Below are 16,034 nucleotides of genomic sequence, written 5' to 3'. Positions count from 1 at the left end.
CAGTTTGCACAGTTCTTTTTCAATATAATCTAATTTGATTCCAGTATCTGGGGTTACCTGGATGTCACTAGGACAACATACCACCCCTTTTGTGGAGTCAAACTGTTTTGCATAAGATTCTGTAAATGTATCTATACTCTGCTGTGTCTGAGAATAAATGTTAGAATCTGCACACAGTTTATCAAGTTGTGTATCTTTACTCCTTCCACATCTTATGTATCTATGGAAAGGTTTCCTATTATGCTCAATATCTTTATATAAATTTTCTTCAAATTTTTCTTGATTTTGTCTAACACTATGCTTAATCTGTTTGTCCAGCTTGTTTATTTCAGTTTTCAAAGTTGTAGTTCGACCTCACTTCCATTTCTTATATTTTTTGTCTCTCACCTTAATCAGGTATCTTGTTCTTATGGAAATATACCCCCCTGATGTTGCCTGCCTAGATCCTGATGTTAAACATTTTTTTGACTTTTATACTCTCTTTCAAAACTTTCCACATTCCATCTGCAGTTTTTCCACTGAACAATCTCACTCCAGTTATTTTTATATAGTAACTGTTTTGCTTCACTATAATCCGTAATTAACCTTCTATGCATTGGCTTTGATTTCAGTTTGCAGAATTATCTAGCAACAAATTAACCTTTATGACCCCATGATCAATGCACATCAATGGTGGTAAAACTTGACTTGAAGTTACAGTAATTTCCTTGGGGACACAAACAATATCTAGTATATTCCATCCCCTGGTGGGTGTTTTTACAATCTGAAGCATTTGTTGTTCCTGAATATACTCTGTGAATAATTTCTTTACTAACGTTGAATCAATATTATTCCAGTCTGTTTCTGGTAAATTTAAGTCCCAAGCTAATATTATTCTTCCTTCCTGTGCTTCATTTAAGAAATGTATGAATTCCTCTAGGTCATCTGCACTTGACTTTGGTGATCTGTACACTCCAAGAATTGTTATATGTTCCATGGTTGTCTTTATTGTCACAGTTACACAGCCTATAGTATTGGTGTTATCATTGAACATGTAATAATCACAAGTCTCATAGCTATCTTTAATCCCTGTCATAACACCTCTACCTGATTTTTTTGTTAGAATGTCTGACATATTTGTAGTTCTTACTTTTAAAAAAGTGACACACAAGCAGCAATTGTAATGTCTTCTTTAGTAACCTTTTGATATTCTATGACTGAGCGAGAGTCCCTGCATGGTGCCATATGACCTGGGCATCTGAAGATCAAGTGGATCAAGCTACTTTGTTTACTACGGGATTCTTCAATATCCCCTAAGGCCAGCATTTTTGTATCCCCCAAATCAGTGCCTTCTCATTTCATTAAAGGAATTTTCTGATTTAATGACCGAAAATGCAAGTCCAAGAGTACCATTTCTCAGAACTTCAATTTTCAATGAAGTATGATAATGTTTGACTGGATATATATATATATCTATATATATATATATATATATATATATATATATATATATATATATATATACACATATTGCAGTGGATGTGGGTGGGAGACTTGCACTGCTGGAAAAAAAATCAACTTAAAAGGAAAACAACACTGTTGGACATGTATAGTTTTCCAGAATCTGTAGGACTTTTTTTTCCATACTTAAAAGTCTCAGAATTACAATTGGGAACCATGTTCTACAATGTGGCATTATTTGAATTTTTCTAAAGTAGACTCAGTGTAGCAGGGAGAAGCCAATGCTTGTAGCACCAGTAGTGATTGTGTTATGGAACTGAAATACTGATAATATTTCATTTTTTGAGGGGGAATAGTGCTTTACACTTGTGTATATAGCTTTCTAAAGGTGATATTTCCTGAAGTTGGCATGATTTTGGGTGCAAAACAGTTATATGCCAGAAGCAAGATATTTTTTTAATTTAATTGCTAATCAACTTTAATGTAATCTATTTGTTTTGAATGGTTTTCATTTAATACCGGAAATATTTCTTTATAGCTGAAGTATCATGCGAAAAATCATTGCACCATCTAATGTTGGTTCCAGCAACTTTCATTTGGGGTTATTCATTAGCAGTTTTCAAGACCAACTTCTTATCCAGATATAACAATAATCCCTACCTACTTGATTTGGGGTCAGGGCTGACTACTTGTGGTTATTTGGAGAGCTGTGATCTGTGTTTTTTATTAATACTGTCAGAAAAATCTTTAGCAATGCTAATATTTTAGGAGTTTCTGTTGTGAGGAAACCCACTGTCTCCCCTTCCCATTCTACAAATAAGCAATATTGTATCACATTACTACATGAAACCATACTTTTTGATAATCACATTTTTTCAAAAGCATTTGCACTTGTTTCAATAATGATATCTAAGCCTAGATGGCCAGCTAAGCACAGCACTTTTTCAGAGCTCTATAAAATTAATATAATAGGAATTAGACTAATATATATATATATATATATATATATATATATATATATATGTATGTATATATATATATCTATATATATATATATATATATATATATATATATATATATATATGTGTGTGTGTACTTACATTTTATAAAATCTAGTTACTAATAACCTAAACGTTAGCATTGCAAACTTTGAAGTTTTTATTCCAAACAATTCCTGTCAAATTATTTGAGACTAAACTTGAAGGAAAATGAACAGCTCCAAGTCTTTACAATCTGATGCTGCACTGAAGAAAGAACTACAGCTTGTGTCTTCCACTCTACAGTCACTATCACTGAAGATAGATGACTTCCAACAAAAGCTGGAGAATTTAAGTGAGAATAGTTCTAAACAAACTGAAGTTTTTAAATACCCTTTTCAATAACATCAAAATAAAATAATGGACATGGAGACAGCCATAACCAACATAGATGCAAGATTAAAGGAGGATGAACTGCACACAGATTTTCTTCTCAAACAAAACACAAGGCTAATGAATACAACTGATAATCTTGAAAATTGGGAGGCAAGATGCAATATTAGAATTTTTGGAGTACCAGAAAAATCAGATGGTGAAAACATAATTTTATTTTTGAATAATTGGATTCTCAAAATTTTAGACTTGCAAGAAGGGCTCTCATTTGATAGAGAAAGAGCTCACAGGGCAACTGGTAAGCCAGTGCCCACATCCACCACAGCAACACCAAGAGCTATTGTTGTAAAATTTCTCTCATATCTTGATAAGGAACTAGTGTTAAAATCAGCTTGGAGGAAAGCCCCATTAAAATTTAGCCAGCACCTCATCAGATTTGACAATGACTACTCTGCGTGAATTCTGGAAATGAGGAAGGAATGTTGGCCACTGGTTAAACATCTGAAACAAGACAACATCAGAGCCCAAATACTGTATCCAGCAAAAATAAAAATGCAGCTATTCTCTTGTACAAGAATCTTTAATAACCTGGATGAAGCTGTTGCCTTTATAACAAACAATAACCTAATGACCATCCTAGAGGATATGGGCTTTTCCCTGTCTTCATTAAAGAGAACATCTGAGAAAAATACATGGAATGATGTCAAAAAGAAGAAATAAAAAAAAATAGACTTCAGCTGCCACAACAAATTCAACTCCCAAAGGACTAACTGGTAAATAATCAAATTGTATTCTTTTTTTTTCAGTGATTAATGTCTCTTAATTCATACTTACTGCACCATTGTGGTAATAACTGCTGTTTAAATATCATTTAACACACAGAGCAAATAGTTAACTAACAACAATAATATTAAGGAATTGATTAAAAAGGTTTAATCTCATTGCATATTGAGATCATTTATAGCCAGAAAGAAAGCAAAAACAAAACTGAGCTGATTTCCAAATAAGGCACTGTTAGTAAATGTAATATGTGCAGCTGCTTCTTTAAGTGAGTTGGGGAGGGCTCCATGCTGCATACATGTATAGATCTTTATTAAAATACTAATGCAGCTTGTTTAACCATCTACAAAATGTGTCACAATAACTTAATTACATTCATCTGTTTTTTTTTTCATTTATTTAACCTTAAATACTCGATTTAATGTCTTATTAATGTTATAGTATCTGTTACATTACCATCCACTAGTAAACATGGCACCAATTTTAGTTTTATTTTTCCCTTTTTTACCTCACTAAGCCATTTTTACTCAAAGAATGTTGTTTAAATTTGAGGTGAAGCTTTTTCTTACCTGAAGATAACCCTCAAGCTGTTTTTAAACTGCCTTGTCTTCCCTAAGGCTTCTGGAAGCTGTTGGTCCATTCTGCTATGTTGCACCCTACAGGAAGTATAGGGAAATTATTGTTTTCTAATGATGGAAATAGTATGACTATGCCTTTTAAAAAGCCTAGTTTATGGCCTCCAGCACTTTCCCCGGCAGTTGAAACATTTTATAATGTCTGTGAACAACAAGTCCTTGAGGCATTAAATTTGAATAGAGCAAATTTTAAAGTGAAAGCTTCTAGGCTCAATAATTTAAGCTTTAATGAGCATTCAGCACTGTATAACTTTCAGTGAAATGAGAATATATCTATAAGACCTGCAGATAAAGGGAACGCTGTTGTTGTTCTAGATAGGAAATTTTATTTAGAAGCTATGGGTGATTTACTGAGTGATGTTCAAATGTATAGAATGATTTGTAATCAAGATATTCATAGAATTTGTGAGTGTGTTTACATTACTTTGAAGGATTGTTTGTTGAGTAACATTATAAGTCATGGCTTGTTTAATTATTTATAGTATTACATCCAACAAGCCCTGTTTTGAATGGTCTACCCAAATTACACAAAGATCCTTGCAAGCCACCTATGAGACCTATAGTCTCAGGTTGAGGGTGGATCACTCAACCCCTTTCGTTATTTGTTGAAAGAAATTTGAAGTTGGTATTGAAATGTTCGATGTATGTTCTCTTAGATACAAAACAGTTCCCATATGATTTTATGAATGTGTTAGTTCTTTGAGCCATAATCAACGTTATAATTGTTTATTAGTGTCAATGGATGTGAACTCATTATTTACCATCATTACCTCATGATTTAGGGATAACTGCAGTCAATTCTTATTTGACTTCACATACTTAGTTTGATGCAAAGAAAATTGATTTGATATGTTTGCTGATGGAGATGACTTGAAAAATATATATTTTTATTTAACTTCTGTTATTATATTCAGAATAAAGGCTTAGCTATGGGCACATCATGTGCCAACAGTTATGCCAATATTGTTATGGCACATTGAGAAGAAGATATAGCCCTTAAACATTCTGAGTTCAGAAAATATGTCTGCTTTTATTGCACATTTGTGGATGATATTTTTTTTCTGCGGACGGGATCTATTACTGCTCTTAGTGATTTTATAGATTTTCTACAAACAAGTACTAGTTATTTAACTTTTCCCTATAAGTACTCTAATAAGTGATGGATTTTTTAGATGTATAAGTTTACAAGGACATGGATGGTAATTTTAATACAGGGTTACATGTTAAGCAATGTAAAAGGAATAATCTTTTGCATAGACGAAGTATGCATCCTCCCCATGTGTATAAGAATATAATTAAAGGACAGTCAATGCGTATTTCTTTATTAAATGCCAGTGATGATAGATTTAATAATGACTTGGAGAAATTTCAGAATGAATTGAAATGTGATTATAGACATTGAGAAATAAATAAGGTCACTGAACAGGTTAAAATATTAAAACATACTACAGCTAGACCCTAGTTTTCTCCTAAGCTGAATCAGGTAGGTCACGTCAGCAATGAGTATGATGGCTTAGCTATACCTTTGAATATAAACTATTCCACAGATGTTAATGTTATTAAAAAGATAACTGAACAGAATTGGTTTATCCTCTGTTCTCATGAGAAAATAAAAATGCAGTTGGTAATAGACCTAGGTTTCAGTATAATAATAGGAATAATTTAAAACGCCTTTATGTTTCAGTAGTAATAAAGGGGATTTTAAGCATCAGAATGGGACTATTCCCTGTGGTAGTTGTAATTTTTGTCATGTGCATATAAATAATTCTAACTTTTGTCATCCAGTCACTGAGTGGTTTAATTTTAATGTTTCTGTGTGATACATCTTATGTAGTTTGTCTTGCTTTGTGCAATTGCTGTTCATCATTTTATGTTGGACAAACTATTCATCCACTTAAGGATCATATAAGGGAACATTTAAATGCTGTTGGGAATAGGGATGAAGAAAGAAGTGCTTTAGCAAACATATTAATAAAAGTGGGTCTGACCATTCATTTAGTTTTTTAGTAATTAGTACTTTTAAGATGAATCCACATTTAGGTGATCTTAATAATTTATTGAACAATGTGAAACCATGTGGATTATAAGACTGTAGAACAAACAAAATGCACCAGTCTTGCACTAACAAACTTACATTTATTTGTAGAATAAAAAATAAAAAACATAAGCGCTTTCACGATAATTCCTATCACTTCATCGGACAGCTAAAAGTTACAGCTCATGTAGCATTTCAAATTTGTCAGCTGATATGAACAAACCAATAACAAAAGACCCAAATCTTAAAGGTCCATAACAATAATAAAAAAAATATAAAAAAAATATAAGAAAATTCATTGAAAATTTCACCAAAAATCTTCGTATATAATAGAGTATAACCATTAAAAAGTCTTCATGGATGCCTATATAGTGAAACATGTATTAAAAATGTATTAATAATGTATTAAAAAGTGTGATAAAAAAATTTGAACTACATAAAGTAAGAAACTTCAAAAAAGTTTAAAAATGTGAGAAGTTAGAAACTTGTAAAATGTAGGATGCATATATTAAACTTAAAAATGCTTAAGTCGACGTATCTTTAAAAAAGGCTTCAGGGATGTGGTCCCATTCAAGCCTGGGGGTCTTTCAGCATTGAGTACAAGTATCCATTTCTGCTCTGCACTCTCAGTATAGTTTTTAATGTCACCTCCTCTGATGTTGGCATGTATAACCTGAATAGCTAAAAATCTAAAAGTATGTGTATGATCCATCTGTTTAACATGGTTCACCAGGGCATTAGTCTCTTTTTGATTAATGACGTCCCTCCTATGCTAAAGGATCCTGTCCTTCAGCATTCTGTTTGTTTTGCCTACGTAGTATGCATGGCATACTTGGCAGAATGAAAAATAAACCACATTAGTCATTCGGCAGTCAACATAACTGGGGCATCTGATTGTGAAGTGCCGTGTTGGGTGTATGTATACTGTGCTGGTGTGGATATACTGACATGCTGTGCAGCGTCTACAAGGAAAAGTGCCAGTGTGCATGGAAGGGGTAGATCTAGTTACAGTCATTTTGTTACAAAGATGTTGTTTCAAAGATTGGTTATTCCTAAAAGAGAACATAGGGGCATTCCCAACTTTGTCTATTAGTCCTGGTACTTCCTATAATATCCTCCAATATATTTTAATACTAGATGTGAATTCATTAATATCGCTACAGTACAGGAGAACAACTCTATCTGCGGTGGTGGTGCTGCGGTAGCTTTGTCTCCTCACAGTAAGACATTGCCCTGTTCGATTCTCAGCTAAAGCATCTTCTGTGTGGAGACATGCGTGAATGTGCGTACCTTTGTTGAAGGTTGTGCATCAGGCCTGGCAAGCCGGTACGTAAAAATCTACTGCCAATCATTAGCGGACCGGAGTTCCGCTGTGGCGACCCCTAACCGGGAAAAAGCTGAAAGACACAAAGTGGAGACTGTTCAATCAATTGTATGTTTACAGCACAAGCCTCTTTATTAGTACATTTTAGAGCTGATAGGTATGTTCATGATAGTTTGGGAAATCAGTTTGATTGATTTTATCTCATCTTTCAAATTGGGATTTTTTTTAATTCCATGTATGTGTTGAGGAAATACATTATTTGTTTCATATGTTTTAATATGATTTTTTTTTTGTTTGTTTCTGCACTTAGGCCTGATTATAATATGCTTCACATCATATCCACAGTCATGATTCTTGCAAACATGTCACTTAAATCAAAGTTTGGAAGTCTCAGCTTTGAGATAATAAAATCATTCATTACTGAACACTGGAGAAATTACTCCTATAACTTACCATGTCTTTGTCTTTAGCTACACTTAATATAAATGGCATCAACAATTCAAAGAAGATGTCAAGCCTTTTGAGATACCTTAACTTAAACAAACCATAGATAGCATTCCTACAGGAAACACATTTTAAAAATAGAAACAGAACACATATACATTACTAGCTCATGCTTCACTTAAGTCTAAAAGGAGAGGAGTTATGATCCTATGGAAGAATAACATTATCTGCCATCAAATATTATATAAGCATGAAGACCCCGAGGGACTACTAGCCATCACTATCCTAAAATTCAATCATAGAAATTGAACACTTGCTAACCTTTACTGGTTCCCAAGACTAGGTGCTTAAACTGCAAAACAACATTTCAGTCTTACTGATAATATATTGAAAGGGAATCTGATGATGATTTTAACTGCTCATTAGATAATTCTGATACAACAAGTAGTCATCCACTTAGACTAACAGCCACTGCTAAAATTCTTAAGACATGGATAAATTCTCATAATCTGTGTGATACATATAACTCTAAAAATATCAAATCAGTCTCTATTATACACACACTGATCATAGATTTAAAATTCAAACCAGAATAAAGTCCTTATCTCCAATGATTTAAAATTAAAGCTTACATCCTTTTCTATCCTTCCATGTCCTTTATCAGACCATGATTGCCTTATGTTAGATATATAAATAAATTTCACAAAACTAAATACTATTACTAGAATTCTTGCCTATATTGCCAAACTAAAATACTTTAAACCATGATTATCAGAATTAAACTTCTTCTTAGAGACAAATAACTCTGAAAAAGACATTCTTATAGTTTGGGATGCTCTAGAAGCATATATTCATGGTAAAACTATAGTTTGGTATAAGAAAAAACTTAAGTAATGGGAATCGGAACTACAAAACCTACAATCTCAATTAATCTCCTTGAGATCTAAGTCATCACAATTAAACTCAAATAACAAAAAAGATATAGATGCAGTAAACAAGAAGTGTCTGGATTTTTTGGCATACAAAACAAAATTAGCACTAGAAAAAAAAATGAAATTAAACTCTTTGCTCTTACTCCCAAACACATGCACAATATGTGACTAAGAGCAAAATTAAATTCCAAGGGGAAATAATATCTTAAAATTATTACGTGAAGGTACTAATAATACATTTTCTGATATTGGAGATATATTAGAAGTCTTTAGATATCATTTAACCAAACATTATAACTCTGATAATATAAACAAAAATGCTACAGCCCAAGAATTAATCACTTTAAATTTGAATGCCATCCCAGAATATCTTAGCACAACTCTCGAGAATAGAATAACTCTAAATGAAATCATAAATTAAATCAAAAACCTTAAACCTAACAAAGCTCTCAGCATAGATGGCATCATAACAGAGATTTATAAGCTTTTCCAGATTCAGTTATATCTTTACTTCATAAGACTCTGGTTGAAGTACAATGTAAAAATGTGACCCCTCCTTCTTGGAGATACTCCTTGATTACCCCTATTCTTAAATCCGACAAAGATTCACAGCCATGTAAATCATATCAACCAATTTCCTTATTAAATAATGACTACAAAATCTTTATGTCTATATTTCATAGGTTCATAGGTTCATACTAGGCTATCTGCCCTAGGGCATTTACAAGCCTAGCCAGAGTGTGTTTGGCTGTTGCCACCCTTTGAATTGAGTTTACTGTGCCCTTTTTTGGGTTAGTTTACTGTGCCTCTGTCTAGTAGTGACACAGAAGTAATTCCCGGGGTAAACCTACGATCTACCTTCCACTCGTCAAGATTCCTCTTGAAGAGAGTCAGTGAGGGGCTCTGCCTAACATGGACTGGGATTCTATTCCTATTTTTGTGGACAAAATAAAGGTTCCACTTTCACATTTAGTTCATAATGACCAAACCAGGTTTATTCATAAAAGGCACACTCATGATTATATCAAAAGAATATTAACATTAATAGAATTCTTAAACAAAGAAAATGAAGAAGCCTTGTTGGTGAGTTTAGACATAGAAAAATCATTCGACTCTGTAAACTGGGATTTTTTTTGAAACACTAAAAGCGTTCTCATTTCCAATATCTTTCTTTTCCATGATAAAGGATATTTATAAAGATAATTTGGCATACATCAAATTAAGCTCCTTCACTTCAAAGTACATCCCCATAACCAAAGGCACCAAACAAGGTTGTCCTTTATCCACAATATTATTTGCTCTTGTCATAGAAATATTACCATCATCATTAAGAAATAATCAAGAAATCAATGGCATTAATAATTATAATCAATACAATTCTAAAATAGCGCTATTTGAGAATGGTATTCTGCTTACCTTACCTAAGTCAAATCAAGTATTATAAGAACTAGACACAATAACAACTTTCAAAAAAATTTTCAGGCCTCCAATTTAATAAGCAAAAATCTAAACATATTATTCTTAATGACAAAGGGAAATCTCAGCAAGTTAACCAAAACCTTACTGGAGAACAAGTTAATACACTAAACTACTTAGGGATAACCTTATGCAAAAAGAGCATAAAATCTCAGGTAAATACATACATAAGTAGTGGAACAATATATATTTTTTTCATTTAAGGACAGACTGCAATTGTTAAAAATGACTATCCTTCCAAAAATTGTATATACTGTTCTGCTCTAGACATCCATCCTGTGAATAATTATATTAAACTCATAAGTAAAACTTTATTAAACTTCCTATTGTGCCCAAACAAAAATAGGATTGTATATACACATCATATTAGATCTTGGGATGGTGGTGGTTTAAGATTCCTTGATTTGGAAACATATATCAAAGCATCATTACTTAAAAGCACATTAAATTGGATTGACTCAAATTACAACTCAAATATTAAAGATCTCTATATAGGTATAATATAGCATGAAAACTCCCTGTCATGTAAAATTCCTTCCAAACATCCCTCCAATAAGTTCTGGCTTCTTTGTAGTTACCAGTAAACAACAAAAAAGGAAAAAGTGCACCCAAGTAACCGCACTTTATTGGATCTCCAAGAAAACCACAAATAATCCAACCAGATATAAATGCTTTAAAATCACACAATGCGTTTTCGTCCACTAAACAGTGAGACTTCATCAGACAATTGAATACAACTTAATTAGACTTTATATAATGAGATTTAAAATCAACTGACCATTAAAAACTTTTGCATTCTGGCTAAACCAATAAAATAATGGGGCTCATTAGAAAGAGGAAATTTAAATAAAGTAGAAAACATAAAACATTTTCAAAGTTAAACACTTTTAACACAATTAATAATACTCTCCTAAAATGAATTGGTAGTTTAATAATTTAATCACATAATAAATAAGTAAAAATATAATAAAAGTTTCAGTGCATAAATAAAGTGAAGTTTGTGTGCTTAAATAATGTTGTTTTAGTTAGGGATTATATTTAATGCAGTGGCACCACCTGCTGTTCTTTTTGAGGTATTACATCTATAATTTTAAGTTTTAGTACAGGGGATAAAGAAATGCATTCATTTAAGCCAGGCTGTTTGGTGGCTTCTAATAGGATTTTTTGTAGTTACACTGTTCAATATAATGTGACAAAACCCATGAAACTAAGCTATCTAAATAAAATTATTAACAACTTTAGAAAAATAATATACTCAAATGCAGATATCAAATCCTGGTTTGACCTAATAATCCCCCTTAAAATCACACAAAAATCTTCCTGGATATACTTCACATTAACATCTTTAATGAATGGGAGACTAAACATTTTATTTGTTGGAAACCATGTATTAAAGACTTGTAAACTTTAAAATTTCAGTAAATTATGAAAGACTATTACTTATCTCAAAACTGGTTTTAACTACAAAGTGTAATTGCTTATTTTCAAGACATATGCAGAATTATTCAGAACTTTTCATATTTAGATCAATCTCCCTTAATCACTCTCATAAGTGAAATATTATTTAATGATCAATAGTTTGACAATTTAGTATACAAATTGTACACCATTTTGTTAAGTTACAAGTCCATTTTAACAACTAAGCAATGGAACAAAATGCCTAAAAGCCTACCTCATACTCTCTCCCAGACAGAAAAACTTAAAATTCTATCTTTAGTAAAATTAACTTTCGGGGTCAAATATTTACTTACTGCGGTGGTGGTGCTGGGTAGTGTTGTCACCTCACAGCAAGACGTTGTGCCGTTCGATTCTCAGCTAGAGCGTCTTTTGTGTGGAGACATGCGTGAATGGGCGTATCTTTGTTGAAGGTTGTGCATCAAGGCTGGCAAACTCGGCACATAAAAAATCTACTGCCAATCATTAGCGGACTGAGTTCCGCTGTGGCGACCCCGAAAGACACAAACAAATTGGAGTATATTTACTTGGAGGTATTAAATCAGAAAATTTTTAATGCCTGACAAAATTGCTAAATTCAAAAAATTAAATAACATAATTTGCTGGAGTGTCGTTTAACATCATGTAATGCAGATTGGTTCCATATTTTCTATGATTACTCTAAACTAAGGAATTCTTGGAGAAATATTGATGATTTTTTTCAGCTTTATTTTCAGATAACTTCACATTAACTAAAACTTAATTTTTTCTTAATGTTGATAAAACCTTTTCTTTAAATAAATCAGATTCATACTTATTATGGACAATATTAGCAGTAGCCAGGAAATGTATTACAAGGAAATAGACCTCTACTACCTCTCCGGGTCTTGGTGAATTTCTCTCCTTACTAGAAGAAACCATAAACAAGGAAGTCAAAACTAAAGAACTTAGAATATATCAAAGGAGTTTCACTACAATCCACGTGCAAAGGTTTCAAACCTAATTGAGATTTTCCCAAATAATTTTTAACCCTGTTTAATCATTATTTGTTTGCTTCACTGAAAATGTTTTTCTTAAAATATTTGTACTACTTAAACATTTTCAGGCCTATGTAAATAATGTAAATAGTTGATTTAGTTTTATTGTTGTTAAAAGTTGTCTGCTCAGTATAATCATTGTATTAGACAGTGTTTGTTCTCTTATTTTATCCTTAATAAAAATACTGGAAAAAAATGATATCCAAAACATTTTTATGCAGATGGAACTATAATAGCAAATTCTCTATTCCTTAAAATTTGTTTTGATGTCACTTCATTGGACTCTCTGACATTATTAACAGAGAATTAACAAGTAGCTATGCTGCCGGTATTTGGCCCCAATCCAGAAGAAAACCCTTCCACAAATCCCCAGCAATTACAGACAAATTATGTTTACAAGCATTTTCTGTAAGCAAAAAAGGGGAATCATCATGAAACTTATTCAGACAGGCAAAGCAAAGCATCTTCTGCATGACCTAACCTGATACAGTTTTATGAGAGGTAGATCTTGTATGCTTAATGTCAGAAATATTTTTGAGGGTGGGAGTGACCACAAACATGACTGAAGGTTTATCTGTCCAGTTTCCAGGATAAATAATTTCTTGCTTCTGTTTGTTTTTAAAACATAAACATAAATTTCATTGAATGATATTTAATTAGCTCATGAACATCTGAGACTTCATCTCAAAAATTTCAGTACTCATTGTGCAGTTTAATCTAAAAATGTGAAACTGATAAATTAAATCCAAGTAAACCAATGAACCACTAGAGTTAAATCCACAAAAGCATAAACAAGTGATGCCATGGCCGAATATATTTATTAAAATATGTGAACACTTAAAAACACATAAAATAAAAGAGATGAGCACTTTCGGCTTTTAGCCTCCTTTAGATCTGATTTCCTGTTTGTCAAGTACTCAATTAAATACTAAAGCTACCCTATAAAATCCTTGCTTCACTGTTGCAATGTATAAAAAACTCTGATGTCTCTCTTCACATTCACAAGTTCAACTAGCCAAGCACTCAAAAAGGAGGGAGTGTGTCCAATGTCATGGCCTCAGCCAACGCCTCTTCAGGATAGGTTTCATTGATAACACTTCATTAAGCCCTGGTTCTTTGTACGCCCTTAGGTCAGCAATCCATTTACTTTCCTCATATTCCGTCAGTCCTTTCAAGTCACCTTTTCTTGTGCTTGATTTCAGCACCTGCAGAGCCATGAAATTAAAGAGATGATCAGGATTCATGCTAATGTGTTTGTAAAGGGCATTAGTGCTATTATTATTCTTGATGTCCCTTACATGCGATTGTATCCTGATCCTAAACTGGCAGTTCGTTTGTCTACATAAAAGGCAGTGCACTTCATGCACTTTGCAAGATAGATAATATTCTTTGTTGCACAGTTCACAAATGTAGGAGATCTATATATCTTGCTTGTGATCGGATGTTGAAAACACTGATCTTGCATCAAATGTTGACATGCCACATAAAGGTACCACATTTCTGTGTATATGACATCTCCACTTTTTCTTTGTCTTGACATAGTAACTGTTTCAAATTCAGAAGTTCGGAGTGTCTCCTACTATACGCCTTATTGACTCGTCAGTTGTTAATATCAAATTGTTAATCTAAAAATGTAATTTCATGATCAAAGAAGCCACACTATTTTTAGAACTGTACAAAGATAGTTAATGAATGGAGACACATAGGTGGTCTGTTTAGCCTTATCAAAGGATTTTCAAATAACCACACAAATGCATGAGTTCACTCAGTCTCAATAAAAAGTATACCAATACCAACTGTACAGTGAAACATAATTTCATATCATATCAAAGACGTTCATGCCTGTGTAACAAAGTCTTCCTTTCAGAAAATCAGTATCTTCAGTGACAGACTCTTCTCTTACACTTTCTTTTCAAAGGAACTTCCTTGTGGGGATGATCCAGGGAAGTATCCCAAGAGGAGACTACTAAGGTAGGTGCTAACTGAGACTTTTGTGCCCTCTGTCCTGGGGATGAGACTGATGGTAGCTCAGGTCTAGGAGTTACAGAATTCTGTCCCAACAGGGATGGCAAGGACTGTGAGTGTCCAATAGACAATGCCTTCTCCATAACCTGGATGGCTGGCCCCCATAAATGGATGGGAGCCTGGAACTGAAATAGCTACACCCCACACAGAGGAGGCAGCCTCCGTAACAGAAGCGTGGGTTGATGCTACAAAGCCCAAGGCACCGAGAGACATGGCTGGCTCAGAAGAAGGTTGCATGCATCTTAGACCCAACCAGGAAGTCTCAACCCCAGGAGGTCTCTGGCGCTGAAAGCTCAGAGGGGCTCAAGGCAGTTTTTGGAACTGTAGACAAAGATGCTACTGGAACCAAATCAGTCGGAGCTGGGAGAGTTGGGATTGAGAGCTCCAAAGGCTCAGCAAGAGACAGAGGAGGAGGATATGGGGTGTCACAGGATGAGTGGTTCAAATGCTGGTGTGGCTCAGAACCAAGGACAATCCCATTGGCACCAGCAGCTGATCCATCAGTCTCATCATATCTGCCTCTGAGAGACTCTTAGTAGATCAAACAGATGCAGTGGAAGGAGATTTAGGAATTCTCACTTCCACAAAGAAAGTGTCTTTAAAAGGGTCTGTAGATGGAGAATAGGATGTTCTTGGGAGCAGAGGCAGCCCTAATTGCTATTGCAAGCTATTGATTTTCATCTTAAATACATTCTTACTGGGTATGAATATATTTTTAGGGACTCTTGGGATTCTTTATCAAAAATTAAGAATGAGTTTTACTCGGATGAACTTATTTTAGTTGCATTTGATGTATGCAATTTATTCTCTGTAATTCCACAAGAGAAATACTTGGAAATGTTCTATGAGTTTATGTACCAACACCCAGGTTTTTCTAGGAGTAAAGCTAACACTCTTAGTAGTTTAATGGAAATGGTCTTGGAAAACAATGTTCTTATTTTTGAAAATCAGATTTACAAACAAGTAAAAGGGGTAGCAATGGGGGCAGGATGTGCTCCCATATTTGCAAACATTGTTCTAGCCTAATGGGAGAAAACTTGTATTTTCATATCAGGTTTTAAAGAAGAGTGGAGTATGTATGGTAGATTTTTAGATGATATA

Source organism: Protopterus annectens, chromosome 7.part0 (assembly GCF_019279795.1).
Source record: "Protopterus annectens isolate FY-2018-M chromosome 7.part0, PAN1.0, whole genome shotgun sequence".
NCBI lineage: Eukaryota > Metazoa > Chordata > Ceratodontiformes > Protopteridae > Protopterus > Protopterus annectens.
This window is presented reverse-complemented; position numbering follows the sequence as displayed.